The 25,519-nt window shown below is 38.1% G+C and overlaps 1 protein-coding gene across 4 annotated transcripts in view; it reads right to left on the reverse strand.

Annotated features, from left to right (window-relative positions):
- The window catches only part of MYO3B (myosin IIIB), a 207,186-nt gene that overhangs the window by 26,091 nt on the left and 155,576 nt on the right, over positions 1-25,519 (reverse strand). The gene's annotated exons all lie outside the window — the stretch shown is intronic.

Below are 25,519 nucleotides of genomic sequence, written 5' to 3' on the forward strand. Positions count from 1 at the left end.
AACTCATCTCTCTTCCTCTTTTCTCCATGGCTGCAGACAACTAGGACTAGGATAACTGTTTGAACACACACAGAATGTGAGGGATTAATTTCTCAATTATCTCTGCTGAAGTATTAAATTCAGATGTCTAATGATGACATTATAAACATTATCATTACTTATTATTATTACACTGCAGCTCAATGCACAGAGAGGAAGAGAGAGCAATTCCTGCTATGAAGAGCTCCATGATATATTGCTCTTTGGCAAGAAACAGCAGTATCTTGTGCCACTGTTCAAGAAAGACTTGAGTGCCCAAAAACTAACTGGGAACCTGGGTTCACCAAAAGAAGGCTGAGCTCATCAGAGGTTCAGTGAAACTCCAAGATAAGAGAGGGTCCAAGGGGACCATGGAGCTAAGAGAGCACAGCTGATTACCTTTTGTAGTTTTATTTCTGAATGAAAATAGTCAGAAGCAAGTGTTTCGTGTCCTATCATGTATCACACCACTAAAGAAGTGTATACATGATAGGACATGTTTGTCTTTCATGTAGAAACAAAAGAACAAAACCAAAAATCCTGCCTGCAACTGTGTTTTCCTTATAATTTTAAAGAATTTATGCCAAACCTGTGAATAAGAAGAACTCTGGTGCTGCCAGAGTGTAACCACAGTAGCACCCAAATGTATTTCTAACATCTAATAGAAATAGAACTTTGAAAATTTAACTTACAATATCAGAAAATTGTGCTTATTGTCCATACTCAATGAGGGAAAAAAGTCAATGATGTCACAAAAAACTGACTGTTTTTGATTCTGCTTTTGTTTTGTTTTTTTTAAAGTAGTATCAAAGGATAGCATTTGAAGATGAGAAACTATTGAAGTAGCACACAAAGTCAATAAAATGATCTCACTACACTTGCTGATGCGCATAAGGGGTTTTATCTTTAAAAATAGCTTAGTATTTAGTTGTGTAATTTCCAAATGGCATTTAATGGATGAAAATACCTAAAGATTTCCGAAAGGTGTTCTGACTTTTTGGCCATCACCATTCTGCAGCAGAATAATTTAAATCTTTTAGTTCTGGGTACTCAAGATCACAGTCCTCCTTCTAAAGGGGAGGAACATCCACCTATGTGGAAGGGAAGCATCCCAATAAAAATCCTAAAACACAGCCATTGATGGGCCCTGTTCAGGAAGTGCCACGACCAGACAACTGTAGAGTGCCTAACCTGAGTTAGAAGTTAATGAGGCTTCTTTTTTATTGATTTGTTCCCTCACTAATACTGGAATTTTAGGGCAACAGAAACTTTTTTTTGTGAATTCAGGTCATATTAGCTAACAGTTTCAGCTGAAATAACATGAAAAAACTTCAGAGATGTTGAAAGAATTCATTCTGGCATCTCAAAAAACAAAACATTCTGATTTTGTCACAAGGGGACTCCTTTCCCAAAACAGAGGAGGTAGTGCTGCCACCCCTGATATCCAAAAATGCAGTGATTAGGCCATGTTCTTAGATTGGGAAAGATGTAAGTGATTTGGTACAGGGACCTGAACCCAAACATCATGCTTCTCAGGAGAGTAGCCTAACTGCTGGGTTAGAAAATATTCTTAGGTATGTTTCTCTCAGCCTCATTTGTTGAAAGTGTTCCACTTTACATAAAGTAGTTAAATATTCATTCAAACAGAGATCGAAAGCCAGGTGCTTGCCCCCTTTTTCTCTGATTGCTCAAATTACCATGATCTCAAGTCATTCACATGCTCTCTGTTTCTGCGGCCTACTTACTATTTAATGTACATTCCACTGATGGGAGAAAGCGGAGAAGGAGAAAATGTTTTCTTCTCTGAACTTCTGTATTGGCCTTGCACATAGCCCAGACCAGTGAAAATATGGGTTGGTGAAAGTTTTCAGCCTTACCTTTGGAAGGACAATAGTATGGAAGGTAAGAAATGATCACTTTCTAACACATGGAGTAGATAAAAATGAAGTAGTTTAATGACAAGAAATAGTATTACTTAAAGGAGAAAGAAGTGAGACATCTGCATCTATTTGTATCCAATGTTTATCCCTATTGGCACAATTAATAAAAGCTATGCATAAATCACACTAAGTTCATTAAATCAACTGGCTCAGGCTGCTGACTAATTGGTAAATACACACTCGATAAAAATGTAAAATGTATGCCAGCTCCACATTGTAAAGCTGTTTTCTAGTTAAGAAGTCTCTGCTTCTCTGTGGCTTTTCCAACAGAGCTTGATTTTCACAGTTATTGATCTTAGGGAAACAATAATGCCCAGAACAGTTCCAAAAGGCCTTAGAACAGGAAAACAAAAAGCAACTCTATCAAGCTTCCAGAGACCAAGAAGTTTACTATTCCATGCCTATGGCAATTTTCTAACACACCCATGAATCTAAGATCTGCTGATGCCTGCTCTGTACAATTCAACAGACTATTTTAGGCACTTCAAACTCTTTTATGAATGTGGACTTTAGCACTTGCTTCTGCAATGTTGCCTTAAAGTAGTTCAACATGAAGCTATCACTGTCTAGCAAAACTCTGAATCTTTAAAATCTATCAATTCTGATAAATTAAAGATCTGGGAACTATGCAGGTCTGTGAAGACAGGCAACCAGAATGAGACACAAACAAAAACTAATTGCAAAAAACATGACAAGTATGAGAATGGCTGAGGCTAGAGAAGGTCACAGAAGACCATCTCCACTCATTTGGACAGGATGAAGAAATTGTGCTCCTCAAAACATTCTCCTTTTCAGAAGAAGCCAGCACCCAGCCAGCCACAGATTTTTATACGTAGGGAGCTCATCAAAAGGTTTTAATACTTACAGTACCTGTGCAAAAGTCCATGGAAAGCCTTAAATGAAGGGTCTTTTGCTATCATCACCAAAGTCTCTGTGGACAGCCTTCCTGATATCAAACAAACCCAGATGTAGAGAGGCCTTGGGAATTAGCCCAGTGCTTTGTCTGGGTCTGACCTCAAGTTTTCTGTATTTACATTTTTTCCAAAACATGATTTAGAACAGATGTCACTGGACACCAGAGCTCTTCTCCAAGGCTGGAGTAGAAAATCACAGGAAAAGGGGGAGATACAGAACAGCTCAATTTACATTACATGAGAATATTGATCCACATGGCAAGGAGAGGGCACAATCCACACATCTTCAATTTTGGTTTAATTAGACTCACAACCAAACTACAGTGCTGGTTTCCCTCATTAAGGGTCAAGAAAAGGGCTTGGTTTGATTTTGAACAGCCTTATAAACAAGTGGAATATTTTGATTTAGGACCATCTCTGCTTGTATTCTCTATTTCTGCCATTGACTTTGGCAGTGCCTGAACAACATATTAAAAGCACTTGCCTCAAACCACACTTATGGTGTTCATGCTTGAAACAAAGGATGAAATAATGTTGAAAAACAGTATTATGAAACTGATACAGATTTAATAGTGGCTAAATAAAAGAAATGGGAATATGAAACCCTCTTCTTCTCTAGACAATGTGTGGTGAAACAATCTGTTTGCAATGGAGGGAAAAAGCTCAAAAAGAAACATTTGGAAACAATACAATGACATATGATCCCATATGTTGAATCTATCTCTGCTTCCTAATTCCTTCAGGGTAAAATTCACCCTTATGCTGAACAAATTCCAAGTAACTGAGATTTGCCTTGAGAGGACTGTAGGAAGGCCTAGAATCTTCCCTCCATACACATACTATGAGGCAGCTTCACTGCAGTTGCCTTTTTACTCATGACTTGAAGCAGCACCAATAATGTTTTCTGATCCTTTTCTGGGTAGTCATAATTGCTCATCCATAGGCTCATGCTCATCTCTTCTCCTTGGTTGAGTCTACTCAGGGCATGCCTTCCCCGTAGGGTGCTCCGTGGTAAAGAAGGCATGTGCTCAGCTTTCTGAATCACACTAAGACACTATAGCTAGATTTGCTTTAAAGTTTTATATATAGCAAGCTGCATGATGGTGCTGATAAGGCAACCTCAGGGCAATTATGCTCTGAGCAGTTTTTGGTAATGTCTTTACAGCCATTAGGTTTTGAGATACAGGATTTCCACTCATAATTCCTGGTCCTACACTGTTCCATTCCCTGGATGAGGGAGTGAAAGAGGAAAAAGGCTGTAAAATATGGCAACAGGTTTTATCCTCTTAGCAAACAGATTTTTTAAGTGTGCTGAGCACAACTGGTTAAACATCTATCCAGCAATTAAAGCATCTCATATCCAAATGCTCTGAATTAAATCATGATATAATAATTATTATTGGAATTTTGTCATATGTTGGATGTCTGCATTACTCAGGATTGAGTAGGTAACTGCCTGGGTGAACAAATTACTGGAGCTAGTTAAGCACTCACAGTTCTGCTGACTCCTCATGGCTCTGGAAAGCCAGGCTACCTAAAGCTAAGGTACTCCCTTGCAGTTTTCATTGCTGACCCATAGGGGTGTAACTTCTCACTGCAATACCTCTGATTACAAATTATAGGAAAACTTTTCTCATAACCCTTATTCTTATACTTCTTGTTGATGGGTTGTTCCAAACTTCAGATGCTTCAAAGATGGAATATATTGCTATTTGCCTGGTCATTAAAGTGAAGCTCAGTGCCCATTTTAAAGGTTATTTAAGCTGTTTATTAATTTGCTTCATTTTTACCATCTCTAGTCTGCTTCAGGTACTAGTAACAAGCAGTATTCATTGACCTGTTTTATGTGTATACAAATAGTTTTGAAATTATATGTTATTAAATGTTATGCTTTAGTATTCTTGTTCATACTCCTTTAAAATTTTTGTGAAATACCATGCCATCCCCAGCCCGTTAGGAAAAGACATATTTTCATTTTGTTTTACCCAATTCTGGTGATAGTAACAGGAATTACCTGTGAACACAGGAGGGAATAACACTAAAGCAACTGGCATTTCCACTGAAAAATGACCTATGAAATGATGCCTAGATTTTTTAGTTCAGCTGAAGTCCATCAACAGAGAGGGGTATTCAAGAGGTATATTCATGACTGGTATCAGAGAAAGATAAAAAATTTTAACAGATATGAAATGAGATCAATAAAGTCACTAAAAAAAACTTCACTTAGCAGAAATCCAGCTGTGAAATGGGAATAAAGGCAGAAAAGCCTTTGTCCCTGATTTGGTTGGTTGAGGGAACTAGGCAATATGCTGAAATAAAATTAAAATTTTTCATTTAATTTTCCTTTAACTATGATTAAATAAAGCACAGGCTTATTATTTCCTGTCTTCCTCAATGATACCTTTGTTCTTCACTTCGTAAGTCAAAGCTTGCACTAAGAGAAGTTTCTAGGGAATCATAGCATGGTAGGAGTTGGAAGTGACCTTGAAGATTGAGTTCCAACCCCTCTGCCACGGGCAGGGACACCTTCCGCAACACCAGGCTGCCCAAAGCCCCATCCAACCTGGCCTTCGATCCCTTCCAGGGATGGGGCATCCACAGCTTCTCTGGACATGCTGACATTCTTAAGCATTACATCCTCCATGGACAAATAAACCTAAACAAACACAGAGGCATCTTGCAGTGCCTAGACACAAGATGAGGAGGCTGAAGAAATTGCAGGCTGCTTTTCTGAGCTGCTCTGTAAATTTGCAGCATGTGACACCTAGGAAAGACATCTTCCAGCATCAGACAACAGTTACAACATCCTGTCCACGTAGCAGGATAGCACCTGAACTGCAGGAACACTTCAATACTTCAACATTCAAAATCTCTTTTATGCTCAGAGATTTGTGAAAAGTGTCTCAGACTATGGTTTGCATACATTCACTTCTACAAATGATCAGTAATATTTACAGCACACACATAGCTACCAGTTAGTTGTCACAGTCTTCTGGAAGCCTTTTTTCTCAAAGGCAGAAAAATCCACATGTGTCTGTAGTGAGAACCCTGGTTTCAGGAAAGGTGCAAAAATGGCTAATAAAATGATAGTGTGTCTTGCAAAAGATCTGGCTGAGTACAGGAAAAATGGCTGTGTCAAGTACAGTTTGAATGTTTTTGTTCTTGAGTACTATCTGAGTTGACTGAGATGCTGCTTTGCTACCTTAGCGACGCAGCTGCCCTGCTCAATAGTGCTGCCCCAATTTTTGATACTTATCTGCAGCAAATACTACAGTCTAGCATTTGGACCTGTAAATGTGAGGTATTACACAACTCAGTCTTAGAAAAAGACCTTCTACTACACAGAGGTCTTGGAGTTGTTGGGAGACTGACCTTGTCTTGCAATTAGATTGGAAACTACAGCCCTAAAGCAACACAGTTGCTTTAGGAAGTAGTGTGTGCTCTAGGATTAGCATCTTTTCAGTCCAGCTCTACTCATTTGGGTTCATCTCCAAGTAGAAGTCCACCAGAATATCTTGGTTTTTTTCTGAAATACAGCTATCAAGCTATCAAAAATACATAGTGGGATATAATGAGGATGCAGGCTTCAGATTTCTGAGCCTCTCACTAAATGAAGCAGAGATCTTTTAAAATCATAGGCAGGGATCAGGAAGTATTTTGCTTCTCCAGCTGGAGGACAGGGCTAAGAATTATCCAGACAAAAACTACAAAAGAGAAAGAAGGATGTAAAGAAAGCACTTAGGTTCAGAACCACTATAAACTCTGAGAATAAACTTCTGCCCAGTAAATTTCTAGAGGGCATTAAGCTAACCTTAATGCTGATCCAGGATGAGTTTTATTATCTGATAGATAGAGAGGCAACAGTACCTCCTAAATATACACACAGGTACTACACAGACTACAGGAATGAAAAATCTTCTCTCCTCAGGAAATCATCCCATCTTGAAGGGAAAAGATAATTATCTCTCTTCCAATCACCATCATTTGCTCTTCCCTAGCTCTCAAAAGAGCAATGAAAGCATGGCTACTAGAAACCATTTCAAAATCTAAACCAAGATGTGGCTGAGGAGGGAATGGTATGGGGAGGGAAGGATACACCTATCTGTTTATTTATTTCCAAAACTACTCATTGTGCCACTTGCTTAGTTCTCTTTGGTTCCTGTCTCTGCTTGTTGAAGTACTTACCAACAAGCTCTGTTTATTTGGTGTCTACAACACCTCTGTCAGAATGTGAATTAGCATCAGCAGTGTGTCAGCCTGTGCCAGTGATGAATGATGCTGGTCAGTCTTCCCTTACTGTAATGCTTATATTACTTTTTTTTTAAAAAAAATGTGAACTTGATCTGCTTTAGCCCATCACCAATACTCAGAAAGTCATCTCCTTCTTTAATATTTGGAAATACTTAAAGAGTTTCAGGAAAATATTTTCATGGAATGTTTGATGTAAAAAATGCTCCAAGGCAGATAGATTTTTCTGGTTAACATTTCAAAATTGCTTCAAGACTGAATGAACCATGTGATGATATACTTCTATGTTTTAATTTTCCAGCTGGAAAATGAAAATGTATTCAATATTTAAAAGGTCTTTTACAAAATACACAGAAACTATTAAAAACAGTACCTGGGCTGTTCTGCAGCAAAGTGAACAGAAAAAAGCCACACCTGGGATACAAAGCCCCGTAGCCACTCAGCAGTCCACAAAACAACTTCAGTGAGCTTAACCACATCCTTCCTTCCCAGGGAGACCCTGACTCAGAAGGCACAGAGCCAATGCACTCTTGCCAGATATTTAAAATGACAACCGAGAAAAAAAAAACATGAACTCACCCAGGACAAAGCTCAGCTTCTTCTAGATGGACCCAGACCGGTACCTTTGTGAAATCATCCTTAGACTGACTGTAAAGAAGGGGCACAGTGTGCAATTACTGCATCTACCTAATATTTCCTGGAAAAGGACAAGAAACAGATGGGTCTACATCCCCACTTATCATCTGTTGGATTGGCTAAACTGGCTTTACATACATGCAGCTGGGAATGTTTTACAGCACTCTCCTTCACATCCTTTCTCTAGCTGACTGCCTTCTTCCTTCTACAACAAATTGCCTCTTGCATTAAGAGGGAAGTTCCAGGCAAACTTTGCTCCATACATGCATGGAACAACAGGTACATGCTTGATGTGTGGCAGTACCATTTTCTTTAGAATGGTGTAGCACTTTCAAAGTGGGTGTAAGGTTACAGAAGAATCGTGATTTGTTGGTCGGCTGTCAAAACAACTTTGTCCTGACTACTTTGATCTATCTGAAGGGAACACAGCAGCAACACTGGAAGTTTATACAATCTGCACAGTGTCTTACTGCCTTCTACAGTAGAATTGCTGCCACCTTTAAGTAGAAAACAGTCCAATGATCAGAGCCTATTTTCTCAACCTCTGGAGGGCAAGATTTGCTCTATAGTGATGACGACTTGCTTTAGATATACAGAAACACATAGGAACCCTAGACCTACAGGAAAGAATTAGAGTTTGAGTAATGCACATGATTAAGCATGATTCAATATTTCACACTTTTCTCTCCACTCTGACAGGCTCAGCTGTGTCTCGGGTATCTTCAAGATAAACAAAGAAAAATCACTCCAGTTATTCACAGATTTTTTCAGCCCGCTACAGCAAATTATAAAGTTTATTCTTTCACTTACAAGACTCTGCAGTACCAGCAAAACCTGTTATAAGCTCTCCCTGTTTATTTTTCTCATAATTCAAAGGGAACTTTTCACTACAAGCTAACTCCTCTGTTAAAAGTATATCCTACATTTTAATATTTATAACAAAGATTTACTAGAGAACTGAAAGTCTAAAGTCTTAGAAATAATGAAGCTCTAAATGTATCTCCATGATACATACATGTCTAGCTATGGCTGATTTGTCTGTGTGGAGTGTTAGGCTGGCACTGCACTAAAGCTTCTAACTCTAGTGCAACCAGAGCCAGTTATTCTGAGTACTTGCTACTCTGCCAGGAGCACACATCCCGAGGTACTTTCACCTACAGATTCTGTAACAGTGAAAGGCAGAAGTTTACTCTAGTCCAAAGACATGGAAAACTTATGACTCATCTTGACCACTCTTGTCTAAGGTTTTTTTCGAAGAAGATGACATTTTCTTCACCCACTGCTATAATCTGCACACAAGTCTTGATCAAAATCCAACAGGGATTAAAATTAACTATTTTAGAGCCTAGACATGTACGTTTAGGCAAGTTAGAAAACACTGGTATTTCAGCTTCTTGGATAATGAAAGGGAATTTCCATATTAAAAGCTGGTAGCAAAGCTGATGGCAGTTTTTAGTCTTAGAGCCACTATTTTGAAAGAAAGGAATACTCCAGTGATACTGTGAAGTACTATGCAAACAGAATTTGGCCTTGCATACAAACTCAGTCTCAGTTAGAATCTGGGCTTGAAAAAAATTCTTAATTTCTTTAAGAATCAGATCTTAACTTTGCAATGACTTCTTTTTCATATGCATGCAAGATTTTAAAAATAGGACTGGTGTTTCCTTTAATTAGTATTTGATACAGTATTAATATTCCTATTTATCTTTTACATGCCATATGGATTAAATTCTCATTACTTTTGATCTTAATACTTTTAAAATATGTAAATCAGCAGACAGACACCCTCTTTAAAGCAGTGTTTGCACACCACATCTATTATTGCCTTGGGCAAAAGGAAAATATCTGCATTGCTAAAATTCCAGAATTGTGAGGAAATCTTGAAAAATCAGATATTAAACTGATCAATCTAGATGAATTATGTAATGACCACGTAAACTGCAGTTGTTTAGATTCAGCTGTACCTAAAATTGACATTAAAAGTGGCCAAAGGCCATTAAAGAACATGTACTTAAAAGGGATCAATGGATTTAATTTCTGGAAGGAGAAGAATGCTTTTACAGGTTGAACTAATTCCAGATGCAATGCTTTAGAAGAACACTATAGTTTTTCTAAAAACTCACATTTAATGCAAGACATTAAAACCACAATGGTTTATTTAGTTTAAAGAAGATACTGTTATTTTAATTAATTGCTTTTCTAACACCATAGCACACTGCTGACAAATAGATTTGCATTTGCATGTATTTTCATTTGTCTGAATGTTATGGTTAAGCAGAAAGGAGAAACTTATGGGACTTATCAATACTAAAAAGGGGCTAAGAAGATACATGAGACTGGCTTCTGTTCACATTGTATGTAATCTCCAATGATATGGGAAGCATTTGGAACTAGTATTGAATGAATATGGTTCATGAATGTATTAGCCTGAAAACAAAAGACTATCCAATCATTTTACGTTTGCTCTTCCTAGAATATTTAATATTTTTAGCTAGCCCTGTCAAATTTCTCTGCCTACATTATACTGCTGAAGTGTATGCCAAGAGTTTTCAGAATAAATTAAGCAAATGTAGTTGTGGAAACCAAATCTTACTCAGTACTACCATGTTCTGACTGAGAGGTGCAGGGAGGATGCTGTGCAGCAGCAACCACATTGTATGCCCCAGAGCATGTGTGCAGTGCCTGCGTAAGGTATCCATTCCCTACCTTTCAGCCCTGAAAAGTCTGTGTCTGTTGAGAAATACCACATGAAAATTACTGTTCCAGTCAAAAAAAAAAATAAAAAAAATTGCCCCTCAGTATCAGAAAAGGCTTTTTTTTTTTTTTAAAATTTGGCACAGCAGGGTCTATTTAGTTGCTTTTCTTTTTTAGTTTTTTTTTTCCTGATCTTATCCAAAATCCACTGGGACCTTCTCCACTGTCCTGACTGAGCTCTGAGTAAAGGCCAGACACCTGACAGCCTGATGTATTTAGGACTTTACTTTTATTTTGGTTATTTTAGAAATCTACAGGACAAAATACTGGTGCTTATTCAAATGCATCTAAGGGCACACATCACCTCTTTAAATTGAATCAGGTGGTGACGCTTGGCAGGGTTCATTCCAAACGAAAACCTGAGCCTGAGCTCTTTAATCCTATGGTACAACAGTTGCATATAAACCATGACTTCCCTGGGTGCACACCGAGCAGAAGGTCCATAGCAATGAAGGCAATGACAGTTACAAAAGAAAAAAACCAATTTAAAAAAATTTGCCTTTGCTCTGAACAACAGCCTAGTTTAAGGCATAGTCTATATCAGCAAATGTTACCAATGCATTTGTTTCTTGACATCATCTGAATTGGCAAGAGTCCTCAGCCACAAAGAAATACTGTTGGTTTTTTGACCAGAGCAACTCAATCCATTTGGCAAACTGCTTTAAGAACTTCTTTGCTATGATGCATCTTTCCAGAAAGGAAGTTTGTTGTCATACATCTGCCATACAGTTACAGTTTCAAAGTCTTCTAACTGCAGATACAGCCTAACTTGCCAGTTCAGTGCAGACTTTTATTTTCAGATGCTATATTGCAAAAGACTACACTAAAAATACAACACTTTTCACATAAATCTGCAGGCCATTGTCACACACATACACCAAAAAGAAAGCACATCAGAGGTCTTTAATTTGCAGGAGTCTGCTAAGTACCACAAATACTGTTTTGAAATTCCTATGCAACTAAATTAAAACAAAAAATTAAAATTTCTCACAGTTACTTGGAAAGGCATCATTAGTAAGGTATTAGCAAGTGAAGCAGCAACTGTATATCCCCAACTGTGTTTAGAGGAACTAGGTAACAGAATGTCTTAGAAGTAATTTAAATTTCCGTTTAAGTGTCTTAATGATGCTGTAGGGGACAATGCAGCAGTTAGTTACTGCAGTTTAAATGCTTCATGTACTTAAATCACAATTATTGCTCATTACTGTTTCACAACACAGATAGGTATTATTTTAGTCTTAAACAAGAAACATCAAATAGGAAAGTCTGTTCACAGCCATGCTACATTGTCTATACTGTTCAGCCCATTTACAAGTCATACTACAAACCTCTAATTCTAAGCAGTTACTTAGAATTCAGATTTCAATCTTTTTTTGAAATTGAATGGTCTTAGGCAATGATTGTTATAATGGTTAACAAGATGTGTGGATAACCACTGCCACACCCTGAAGTATTGGAACCATTAGGATGGACCTCTGCTTCTGACTGCTGTATTTGTTATATGCAGAACAAGGAGATGTTGCACATAAGCCTCTGAAATTGTATGTTTATAAATCAAGGATCTCTTGGTTACTGAACTCATAGCTCTGTTCTCTAGTTAATTCACAAGTATTTCATATCAAAGGGATGCAAATGTGAAGGTTTAGAAATAAAGGAGTAGCTCTTTCAAATTTGAAGCTAAATAAAAAGTCTGATAAGCAGTACCATTAACAATCTGTATCACTTTTATACAGTCATCTTGCTTGAAACTTAAGCACAACAATGCACACTGGGACTCCACTTTCCCTTCTGCTTCAGGCAGCAGACTTACTTTGCTAAATGATAGAGCATCTACAGAAACTTTACAGTATTTCACTAAAGTGACCCCATTAAAATAAATTCAAACAGCTATTACAAGCAAAACATTCCTTACCTTCAATTTTTTTCATCACTAGGATGTGGAAACCTTCTGCCTCCTTCACTGCAATCCCATGGTGTATGGCACATTCACCAAAATAGAACCTTGGAATTCCATTGGAAACAGCTTCATGCTAAAGCCAGCCACTTCCTCATCTCCTTTGTGAAATTATACACCCACACTGAAGCACAAAGGGCACAGTGATAGAATATAAACTACTTTAATGGGCCATACAAGAGAGAGGATAGTTCTCAAAACTGCTCACCTTCCTGACCTCTCACAGGCCACACATTCACATGAGAAGAAGCCACAGGCAGGATATTGTGTTAATCAAGTCTGTTGTTTTAAAATAGCCAAATTGTTTCAGATTAATGATGAGTTATTTTCCTGTGCCCTAGTGAAAATGGATTCTTGTTTCAGTTCTAGATCACTCCTGGCAAGTCAGCTGGGAATATGTAGAACACAATGTATACCAGATTCCAGCACACTGCTGCCTTGCTGCTCTGAGCTTTGTCATCAGCTCACACAGAAACAAGCACAGGCCCATCCCACCAAAACTTGTTTTGCTCAGTTTGTTTTTGTTTCAAAAGATCCTTCAGGGGAAACAATCTGGTCAAAAATCCAGCCACAATTCAAAATGTTTATATAAAACACACTTGTGGCTCAAATCTGTGGGAGCAATATTTTAAAACGTTTGTGTTTTTTGTTTCTGATTTGCTGTTCTTACTCAATGTTCCAATATTAGTATGAACAAAGCCAGACAAAACCCCAAGCATTAGTTTAACAAATGTAATCCAGATACAATGGGCTAGATTTACAGAGCAGCCATGCTTGCTCATGATGTAGCATGAAGATGCACAATGATGCTGAACACAACAGGCCAAATTTACAGTTGCCCTGAGGCCTCTTCAGAGAAGAACAGCCCTAGCACAGAGGGCCTGCTCACTGCATGCAGAGCCAGATCTGTTTCTTCATTCCTACTTGTCCCGGGATAGGAATCATTCTAAGGCAGGGCAGCACAAACCTGAACAAGAGCCACCAGGATAAAGGGCCGCAGTCCTTGAGAAATAATCTTTCTCCCATATCCTCTAGTCTTTCCCATTTTCAGCTGATGTTGAACTGAAGCAACCTTTGCAGATATTGGGACATCTTCCTCTGCTGTACCTTTTCAGAGGTTGTGAGAGACATTTGTCCGGCATCAACCCAGCACCTACAATTTTCCAGTTGACTTGCAAAGGATATGGTAGACACAACTGTAACTCCTCTACAGTTAAACTCAGCTCTCTTACAGATCATATGTACTTCCTGAGTTTAGCTTTTTCTGACTACAGTAAAGCAGGTACAAATCTAAAGGCTGACAATGGTTTTCCTGTTGCTGGGATTTCTAATTTGGAGAATTTATTTGACAAAATTGAGGGAGTATGTATGTCGTCTGCTACTAATTTTATTTCATTTTTTTAAAATGAAGAGCATAAACAAGAACACAAATGAATGTTTTTTTCCTGGTAAGTTTTTTTTGTATTATTTCTTCACTAGCTACAGGCTTTACCTAGAGATCAGTCTGGGACACACTTACTCATTCAGCAATAAGGATAATAAAAGATCTTGATAACCCACTGTTAAAGGCTGACCTTGAATATTGATCCTAAATTGTCAACTCAAATAATAAATCTGGTTCTGTTTCTTAGAAGCAACTATCAATAGAGCTGAAAACTGTTACTTTAAAAAAATTATGTCCAGAAAGCAAGGCACATCTTGCTCTGCTGTGGATGACTCTGCACAATCATAAGACCTCAAGAAGATACCAAAAGAAGCTCTAGAAGCGTATGAACTAGATTTAAAGCTCTTTCTTACATTCCATTACATTTGGAAAGGTAGATAAGACGCAGAAAGCCATAGAATCATAGAAAGGCTTGGGCTGGAAAGAATCTTAAAAAGCACATAGTCACGATCCTCTGCCATGGGCAGGGATGCCACCCATTAAACCAGATTTCTCAGGGCCCTGTGTAAGTCAACCTTGAACACTTCCAGGGATGGGACACCCAAAACTTCTCTGGGCAGACTGTTCAGTGCCCCACCAAACTCTGAGAAAAGAACTTCTTAACTTCTGATCTACATCTTCTAATCTACATCTACATTTACATAAATGTAAATCTACATTTTAGTTTAAAATGGTTCCCCCTTCTCCTATTGCTATCTGCCCATGCAAAAAGTTTCTCTCTCCCTTTTTCCACAAGACCACTTAAAGTACTGGAAGGCAGCAATGAGGTTTCCCTGAAGCTTTCTTTTTCCAGGATGAATAACCTCAGCTCTCTCAGACTGTCTTAATAGAAGAGACTCTCCAGCTCCAGGTGGTTTTATAGGTACTTATGGACTCGCTCCAGCAGGTCCATGTCTTTTTTGGGCTGAAGATCTCAGAGCTGAACACAGCACACCAGGTGGGGCCTCATGAGAGTAAAGTAGAAGAGGAAAATCCCCTTCTTTGACCTGCTGGCCACTCCTCTTTTGAAGGAGCCATGCCTTCTGTGCTGCAAGCAATACACAGTGTTGGCTGATTTCAAGCTTTTCATCAGTGAGAACCCTCAAGTTCTTCTCATAGGTTAAGAGTCATAAAGTCATATGTTTAGTCATAGGTCATAAAGTCACAGATTAATGAATTTAGGCCCAACAGTAGTCATCACTAAATTTAAAAATGTAAAGCTTTTGCCTAGGTCCAACACTGAATATGGAGTTGGGAACAAACAGAGGAATTAAAAATAACATTAGGAAATAAAACTGAAAATTTATTCAGTCCTTGTCTGCAAAGACAAAAACATCATGGTTGAACAGCTGCAATGGATGTGATAGTGAAATACAGAATATAAAACTATATGTCCTAGAAATCCAGTGAGGGTAATCTCAATTCTTCCTGTAGTCAGTTAACTTCTGGAATCTTGTTTTAAGGCTGAATTAATTGTGTAACTCACTGTACTATCTGGAGTATTGTGTTTTACCTTGTCTCTTCTGCTGATGTGACATTAGGTATTTAAATCCTTTTGTTATATATTTTTTTGTTTGGTTGGTTTGGTTAGCTTCCAAAGTTCATAAACAAAATAAAAAAGGTTCACTGAAGAGAAGATTGTTACTACACATAGGAAAATTTCCTTTTTCATCTGTTCTCTTCTTTATTTTCAAATATTTTGGACCAATTAATGCTCTACCCCTTTAGAGGCATAAGCTGCCAAAGCAGAAAAAAACCCTATGTTGCAAATAATGATATAAAGTGTTGCAAACTAGTGATGCAATACTATGGACAGCACTGCAAAGGAAAATGTTTGGTAAGTATTGACATTCAAAAAGATTTTGCCTTTCAAAACAGAGAATCAATTGTAATCCTCCTTTCAAATGCTCTAAACTAGAATTACACTTTCCCTGAAAAATTTGAGCAACTAGATATGAGTAAAGAAATGCTACAGAAAGCAGCAGGAAATTTCACTGCAAAGGCACCAAGCCTTCTGTCCTTACTGAAATTGAACAGTAATTTTTTTTGTTTTTCATCGCCTTCACTTCTTTCTCCTTTCTCTATCGTGCCTGTCTGCACAGGTTTTCTTCTTTGATGGCATATTCCCTCTACATTCCACTTCTAGGTTGGTTTTAATTCCATGATGTCTGTCCATGCCTGTCCCACATTTTCCTTACATGTGAAGTTCTGCACTGTTTAATCTACCATGGTCAGCATTTTCTGCCTTACTGCTATAATTTCTTTAAAAAAAAATAAAAATAAAAATTAGATTGGATCCTCTTTTCTTTTTTTCTCCATTTCAAGTCACAGCACAAGTGACTACAATTCCACAAACAAGTTACAGAATTTAAGCAGAAAACTGGCAGAAGCTTTCTGACTGCATACTTATTTTGTGGGTGGGACAAGAAGAGGGAATTCTGTGAATTAACAGTGATTTTCTTCAATATGTGTCAATGATTAGCTTGTGTGGCATGCTATTACCATGTAGGCAATCTCTGATTTTGAAAGTTTTAGGTTTTAAATTGCTTATGATGATGAAAGACAATAATGAAAATCCTACTTCATTTGCAATGCCCTGACACATGTCTGCCTGTGACTGTCTGATGACTATGTTCTTCCCAGGGAACATTTTAAAGTAGGCTATGGTTTACAAATAAGAGTATCTAAATATAGTCATGCAAAATTTCATTTTTCTAAAGCAGTTAAGCTCCTTTGGATATGAAACTGAGGAATTTACCCTTCTTGGGCCCTAAATCAATGATCAAAAGGTACAAAAGCATGAGTCTGGATAAGCAGACAGAAAACTGATATATACTATAGACTTGAACTTACAGCTGTTCTGAATACCATTGCAAGGGGCAAATCCATGTCAGGAGATTAAGAACTTCCAATTTATCAGTTTCTTATGAATGAAATATTAATTGGAAGCACATGGACAACAAGAGATGAAAGAAATTGATATCACTTAGTCTCAAAGTCTGATGAGCAAAATATGAGGGGTTGGTCCAAACTGGAATCTTGTTCCTGTGCTCTTCTGGGACATTAGGCAAGACAGTATGCAGGCCTGAACTCCATATATATTCATCTGTCTCTGAGAACAACTCAACAGGTCAAAAATTTTTTTTACACAAGTATCTCTTTTACCAATTTTTAACTATAGCCCCTAGCTGTTCTTAATTTTTGAAAAAACTACACCTATCTATGCAGCAACTAAAATTATCTCTTTTTTATTTTTTTAGAGCTGCAGCAAACTTAGTTTGGGGTTTTTTGTTTGTTTGTTTTTTCAAATAAGCCCTTTAAAACCGATGAGCTTGCTGTTATTCATTTGATAGTCATGCTCTTTATCGTGACTAAGAATATGTAGTAAAGAACAGCATTAAAAGAATGTAGAAAAAAAACAATTGCACCACTTTGCTGCAGGGCATTTTTGGTGTTTGCAAATGCCAGTACTACAAAAAAGAGGCTGGAACAATGTAATATTTCTTTCCTTATTTTGAATGTAACTTTTGTGTGTGAGCAGGAGGCAACATAAGCACACTGGTGACAGGGAGTCCCAAGAATAGCACTACGCTTATACACTCACAAAGCCACAGACAAGGAATTGAAGATGTTCTTCCTAGCCTGTAAGCACAAAAACTAGCTGCAACTGAAGGCAAAAACCTGGTACAGCTTTCCAACATTTTAGTACTAGGCAATCACACACATTATCAATGTTTGATTCCCAACAAAATGTAAGTCAGAGGAAGAAGGACATATTAAAGATGATTCTTGCTGCTATTCAACTTGTTAGTCATGCCTGCATTCTCCCTGTCAGCCTGGTAGGGCAGACCAACCTGACAAGCAAGAGGCAATACTTAGTAATTACATAGTTGTGTTTCTTGCCTTCTCACATTGTTCATTGCCTATGTCTTCACACGTATAAGGCAGGACAAACCTTAAAGACAAAGAACAGGCACTGAGATATTTTTTGGAAAAGAAATCTTAGAATTCATAAAACTCTTCTCTTATACATGATATGTTATGACTAAGATATACTTGTTGCCTGCCTGACCACACAGTGGAAAGCAGTTCCTCTTTTTGCCACTCCCAGCAGAAACAATACTTCCTGTGATTTTGGTACTCTAACCTTCCCTTGGGGGAAAGGTGGTATAAGCAGGGAAGGGGTGGGTGTGGCATTATTTTTCTGCTGTACTGCCAACACTTGAGCACAACAACTTCTTCCTGTAATTCTCTTCACAGGTAAGAAAGATCCTCAAGAAAGAATATCTTTGTCTGGGGTCAGAAGGGAGCTCTGCAAGCTCACAATTACTGCGACACGCTAGTATTGGCTATTGCTATACTCATCATTAGAATCATCTGAGGTTATCCTTGAGAGAGCTGAAATACAAAATACTTCTAATGAGTAGAGAGAAGTAATGATGGACAGCCAAGTAGTGCAATCATTGCCCTGAGTGGAGCTAATGAGTAAGTTAGTTTTTGTAAGGCAATTTTTTTCCACACAAATGCCTCAGAACCAGCTCATGATTTAGTCATTGAAACACCTATTTATCAAACTGCATCTATGAGTAACTTGTAGTACTTAGATCTTCAGATATGTGGTTGCAAACATTTTGTCCTCAGTATTTATCCTTTACTTGTCAGAGATGTTTCGGTATTTTTTTTTTTTTCATTTGCATTGATCAACCATGCAAATTATATACCATGGTTTGGGCTTCTACTGAGCTGTATGTGATTTTTGGCAGCTAATCACAATTCACTAGAGTAATAACTCAAGTTTAGAATTGAGGATAAAAATCCAAACCCATAGAAAATATATAAGAAATTAATTTGTTATGGTACTTTCTGAACTATCCCGCACACCTCTTGTAACATTCTGCAAAAACATGTTAATTATGTTACTGCTTTTACCAGCATGTTATCTCTTCAGAGCATCTATGAAGAACTAGTTATAAAAATAATTTGTGAAAGCATACAATGTCTTCTAGAAAGATGTTCTAAAATTCAGCTGTGGGGAATTCATCAGAATTCAGATTTTTAAATACCAGAAAATATCGAGAAATTGTTTGGTAGCACACAGCTAGCAGATTAAATCATAGCTCTATAAAAGCAAACAATTAACTGTCTTTTTCTTAAAAATTACCCAGAAATAAAGAAATTATAAAAAGTTTTCTGATGTGAGAAAAAGTTTAAGAAATCTGCAGTTTTCCAAAAAAAACCAAAAACTCCAATGTGAAAATAGAAAAATTATTACAGTTATTTTAACTTTGTTGCACTTTCAAAGCTCTGTACTTACTGTACTTACTGTAACAAAGTTTACTTAGATAAAATAGTGTGGTTTTTTTAGAAACAGAAGAGTAAATAATTAGGAGCCACACTATATGCCGGAGTACATTGGTCATCTGAGATATGCTGCTGATTCAGAGCACTAGTAACTGTGGCAAGATAACAAAAATAAGGCTTATAGAGAATACTTAAAAGAATTTTCAAACAATAACAACATGACAATGAAGTGCTGCACAATGAAAAACTTAACTACCAACAAAGAAATAGCAAAAATAAGTGTTCAACAAACCTGTATGTTGTGGATAGAAAATGAAGACAAAGAGCAGGTTAACAGCAGCTTGGATCAACAGACACAATGTGTTAAGAGGAGAAACTGAACCCCTATTAAAACCTACTGGTTTTTGGAGCAGCATTATCATGTATTTATTATTCAACTTCATTACATTTATTGGATTTCTTACTACATTTTTGCATATTTCAGTGAGAGAGTTGTGCTATCTATTTTTATTGCAATGCAGTCATTACAAGCTGAATTTCAACTTGTTTTGCACAGAACAAATACTGAGCTGTCTCTGGAGAACCCTATTGCAATTTATCTGTGCAGTTTACTTGCATCTTATTTTATCTCTCACCTCTGATACTAATCAGTCATGGCTGCAGGTCAAATCTTTTCGCATTGGAAGCAATCACAATAACCAATCCAGAAGTAAACCAGCCTATAATGAAATTCACTGCCTAGGGCTAAACATAGAGCTAACATGTGTTTAACAAATCAAAGCTTGTATTTATCACTTGCCACTGTTTGCGTCTTTGCCTGTTGGAGGGGAAAAAACAATTAAGAAGCTATGCAGCAAAGAAAAATTTATGAACAGGCCAATTTCTTTTCAGATTTGTTGGTCTGATACTTTGGCAATATTCAGGCTGCATATCATGCCATTACAGAACAAACAATTTAACAGAAACCATCAATGGCTGTATCAGTTCAGACTGTAAACATTGTCACTGCAAGTCTCAGCTAAAAATTTCCATAAGACCAAGAGAAGTGCAACTGACATCACCTACATTTGCAGTCAGATTTTCTAAATTAACACTGAATTATATGGTAAAGAACTGAAATCCTGAAAATGAGGTACTGTTTCTCACCCTAATGGCTAGTGAAGCTGAAAGGCTCCTGTACAACTCCAGAAAGTGAAAATTCAATGTTTCCACAGGGTGGGAGGTGATAGCTCCTCCTGGGGGCTCCTGCAAGGTCCCACCATGTGCAATGCAATACACAATATGAGGCTTACCGAAAGCATCCATCTACGTAACTATGAGCCCTTGCAAGCCTAGAAAGGTGATTATCCTTTCCTATAATGATAGAAACAGGATCACAGAATCAGCTAGGTTGGATAAGACCTCTGAGATCATCAGGTCCAACCTATGACTGAACACCACCTTGTCAACTAGACCATGGCACTGAATGTCACATCCAGTCTTTCCTTAAACACCTCCAGGGATGGTGCCTCCACCACCTCTCTGGGCAGTCCATGCCAATGTTTAATCACCCTTGCTGTAAAGAAATCCTTCCTGATGTTCAATGTGAATCTTACCTGGCTAGCTGGCATCCTCTTGTCACTGGTTACCTGGGAGAAGAGGTTGCCCCCCACCTGGCTACACCCTCCTTCCAGCAGGTTGTGGAGAGCGATGAGGTCCCCCTGAGCCTCCTCTTCTCCAGGCAAAACACCCCCAGCTGTCTCAGCTGCTCTTCACAGGACCTGTGCTCCACACCCTTCACCAGCTTCATTGTCCTTCTCTGGACCCACTCCAGCACCTCAATGTCCTTTCTGAACTGAGGGGCCCAGAACTGGACACAGTACCTGAGATGTGACCTCACCAGAGCCCAGTAAAGGCAGAACAATCACTGTCCTGGTCTTGCTGGTCACACTGTTTCTGATACAGGCTGGGATGCCACTGGCCTTCTTGGCCACCCAAGTATACACGCTGGCTCCTGTTCAGCTGCTGTCAATCAGCACTGCCAGGTCCTTTCCCACTGGGCCACTTCCCAGCCACTCTGCTCCCAGCCTGTAGCACTGCATGGGGCTGTTGTGGCCAATGTGCCAATGTGACCAGCACTTGGTCAAGCTGAACCTCAGGCTTTTGGTCTGGCCCATTGATCCAGCCTGTCCAGGACCCTCTGCAGGGCTTTCCTACCCTCCAGCAGACCAACACTCTGACTAAACTTGGTGTTCTCTGCAAATTTGCTTATGGTAGACTCCATTCCCTCTTCTAGATCATCAGTAAAGATATTAAACAGGACTGGACCAAACACTTATCCTTGGAGGGCTCCACTAGTGACCAGACACAGAGTGGATGCAGTATCATTCTCCACTACTCTCTGAGCCCGGCCATCCAGGCAGTTCTTAACAATAATGATTGCTTTGTGACATAGCTTTATTACCAGCTTATTTTCTCAAGAGACATCCTAAAAATATTTTCTTATGAGGAGTTTTACTTACACATTTGAAAGATAAAATGAATGATCTGGAAACATGATTTCCATTTAAGCCCAAAGCATTTATCCCAGTTGTAATGAGATCAGTAATCCAGTGATACATTTTTAGGAAAAACTAAAAAGAAGTTGCTTTTTCTACTGCATATGCCCAGTCAGATTTTAGTTCAAAAACCACAGAACACTAGAAGGATCTTTTCATTGGAAATTCATTATACAACATACCACATCAGCCACTCCTCTGCTGGAGCCTTCTGCTGCTATACGGCTAAGAGTGATTTGTGTGTTACAGTGTGGTATGTTGCATGAGAATACTATGGAGATCTCACAGGCCTCACACACAGCTACAGCATGCTCAGCACCATCACATCATAATATGTAACACTATCTTGGCATTTTTTTTCTTGTAATAGTCAAACTGTCCTGTGATCATGCTATTTTATTTGCAGAAGAATGACCAACTCAAACCTGATCCACCCAAAAGCATCACCTGAAACAAAACCAAATATTCTGCTCCAAACTCCCCTAAAGCCCAGATATGTAGAAAACTTTCCACATCAATCTTCTTGAACCAAGAGACCCGATTCTGCTCACTGATACGATTTTACTGACTACAGTCAAGTTTTTCATGATTTATATTCTCTCAGTGTAAGATCAGTCTCAGCAGAGAGCTTAAAAATGATGAAACAAAACTTCTGTTTAAACAACCAAAAGTAATTCTAAATAGATTAAAAATTCTTTCCTTTAAATTCCTGAATGATAGGATTCTGAAATGAATGGCATTCATGTGTCAGTATAATCCCATCTGCCAGTGACAACTAGTTGAAAGTCCACACAGTGTTTCATACCACATCATGTAGCAGTGGTTTTGTTTTTACTTAGAAAGGAAGGTTTGTTATAAAGAAATCTAACAGGAAGCTGAGTTACACAAACTGTTGAATGGCTTGGATTGATTGCTCTCTACTTAGACAAAGTGAAGTGGCATCTTTGGTTACAAGGAACCCAGATCTTGATACCACATTTGTGCGAGATACTGCCTGTTCTTTACTGTAATACCTATCACAGTCATGCTGGGATATTGGATTTCTGTGAATCCAAGGATAAAAAGTGCCCCCATTTCCAAGTCACTACTGATTATTGCTTTGCCATACCTGTTAATTTGTTTCAAAAGACGTAAAAATAGTAATGAAATGAGATCAGAGTTAAATTCTAGTACAATGTTAAACTACCACATAGTATAACATACTTCCCTATATTGCAAGCACAAGACATTGAATCAAGACTGTACTTCAGACTGAGGCAGTTTCAAGTATTTCCAATAACAAAGACTGGTGCAGAGAAAACTCTACTCTGAAGCAAAGACCAAACATCCAAGCCACTGCTCTATTTGGCTTGGGTATTTTAACATGATCATGCTTCTTAGCATTAAAGTTGAATCATTTCTTTAAAACTGAAGTAAAGTCCTAACTTTTAATGAAGTCATGATTATTTTAAATTTCCTGTAAATATCATCTCTGTGATGACAACCACAGAGTAACATTTTAGGAGTAATGTCTCCCATGCTCACAATGCCCCTACTAAAACTTGTCCACAGTAGTTTCTCAGGTGGGCAGCAGCCTTCCTCCCCCATCAAGTAGTAACTCTACATATTTAATTGTCTGCTTGTCCTCCATCAGTACAAAACCCAGTGACTTCATACACTTCTCCAAACCCAACACAGCTACATTCACCAAATCCCATTTTATGACTGTTTTACCAGAAAGGAAGAGAAAAAAAAATTATCAACATTAAAAAAATTACGTATTGCAAGAAAAATGTTAAAAACGGGTCAGTGACTAATGGGATTCCAGCTTGAAACATGCCAAGCCCTAACTTCAACTAGGTTTTGAAAATAAAAAATATTAGAGAATCTAAAATCAAAGACTGAATACTGAAATGGACTACCTACTGCCTCAGACTGTGGCTATAGACAACCCTGAAGACTATACTTCCAGATCTCACAGAATCCTAGCAAATTTCTCTACCTTTCACAAAGTTTCAGCATTGCAGTGTGGGGTGCGAGGCATAAATGGAACATATCCATAAGTCACATTGTTCTCCCATGAGAGAACGTCCATGGCCAGAGACTCTTTGTGTATTCTCTCACTTGCTCAAAATGTCTGTGCTAAGCATAAAAAATTATGTCATCGTTTGGTCAATCCGGAGATACTATTAGCTTTCCTTTTGCAAACGTATTTCCTTTGCCTGTCAGAAAATCTGTCACATTTACCTTTGAAGCAAAGTTACATTGGTCAATTCCCTATGGAGCACTCACTTTTCATTAATAATTTCGAACATTCTCACTACCTATCTCATCTATGGGAACACCACTACTTGGCCTCTGGAGATCATATTATTTGGATTTCTTCAGTACTACTTTATTGTGACTAGAATAATTAACTTCTGGCATAATTGTTACTAATGACTGGAGTCTCTGCCCAGGCACAGTGTCACAGCAGAGACACTGGACGGAATTCTCGGCACTGTTACTGGTTTTGCCCCAGTGCTCTGGCAGAGAGCAGCGGAATGTCTGTGCAGTGTAAAACCAGCCCCTGTGACTCTATACAACCATAGCTGTGTGTGCAGTTTGGCCATAGTGCTCAGTCTTTCTATGGCCCAGTGAGAAGGTTTTTGATGTGAAAAAGATGCTTTCGTTTCTGTATTAATTACAGAGTATAGTCTTTGCATTATTTTTGTGGAAATTTCCTTCTCTATTCTTCCTTTGCCAATCTGTTATTAAGAACAGGCAGCCTGTGCTATTAGATAGCCAGATAACAAAATGTGAGAGAATAGACTGCTTGATTAATAGAGAAACATGCAAACTTGTATCAACCATTTTGTCCTTTTGTGTTCTGTCCCCTCTTGACTGAACTAGAGCCTCATCTACTAAGGCCTCAAGACAAATAATAGCCTGTCCTTCCTTTTGTGTTTAAGCCTGCACACAGACTTCCTCCTTAAGCAAACACCAACACTGCTTCATAACAGGGTCATGGACCAGTAGAGAAACCTGTCACATTCCCTTCCCCACTGGCCTCTGTATTTTAGCTCCAAGCACCACCAAGCTGATAGACTAGTGCTGTCTGTAACGTAACTTACAGAGAATTAAAAATCAGTCTCTAACATTGCAGAATGATGTTCTCATATGAAAAATAAAAGCCTTTGCATTGTTTGGACCACCTAGTGGGCAGCTTTTTAGTGTGAATAAAAGTTTATGTAGTATCACCCTACATTGTAAAGCACACATATTTTTATATGTGATTTCTTATTCCAAAGAGATATTTCCTATTTCACTTGCTTTTCACAGTAGGTGTAAGAATTCTATCTGTTTAAAACTGTACTTCATACATTAAGGCTGAATACAGACTGAGCACCAGGTGAAAGCATATGCATCTCTGAATGCAAGCCATGCTTTTAAAAGCACCCAAAGAAGTTATTATTCTTCACCAGGTTTACTTCCTTAATAGTTATTCATTGAAGTGTAATTTATATGATCATCTATCTGAATATTTTCAGGCGTAACTAGGAAACTCCTTCTCTGCATTTACATGCTTATTCATTTAAACATAGGTGTATCTTCAATAGTTCAGATCAATGTTGCATTTATCTCCTCTTGAAATTTTATCCTTCTATTATTTCGCATTTTTGAAGATGCTCTAAATTACTGGGTAATGGCTCTGAATCATGTTTGCTAAGGGCATAATTCTGCCAGTTTTACTCTAATTGTTTTACCTCAGACACAAGGTCTTTGATTTCAAGGAGACCAGTTGCAGGGTAACATACAATATGCAGTGAGAGTAA

This window comes from Parus major, chromosome 7 (genome assembly GCF_001522545.3).
Source record: "Parus major isolate Abel chromosome 7, Parus_major1.1, whole genome shotgun sequence".
In the NCBI taxonomy this organism is placed as follows: domain Eukaryota; kingdom Metazoa; phylum Chordata; class Aves; order Passeriformes; family Paridae; genus Parus; species Parus major.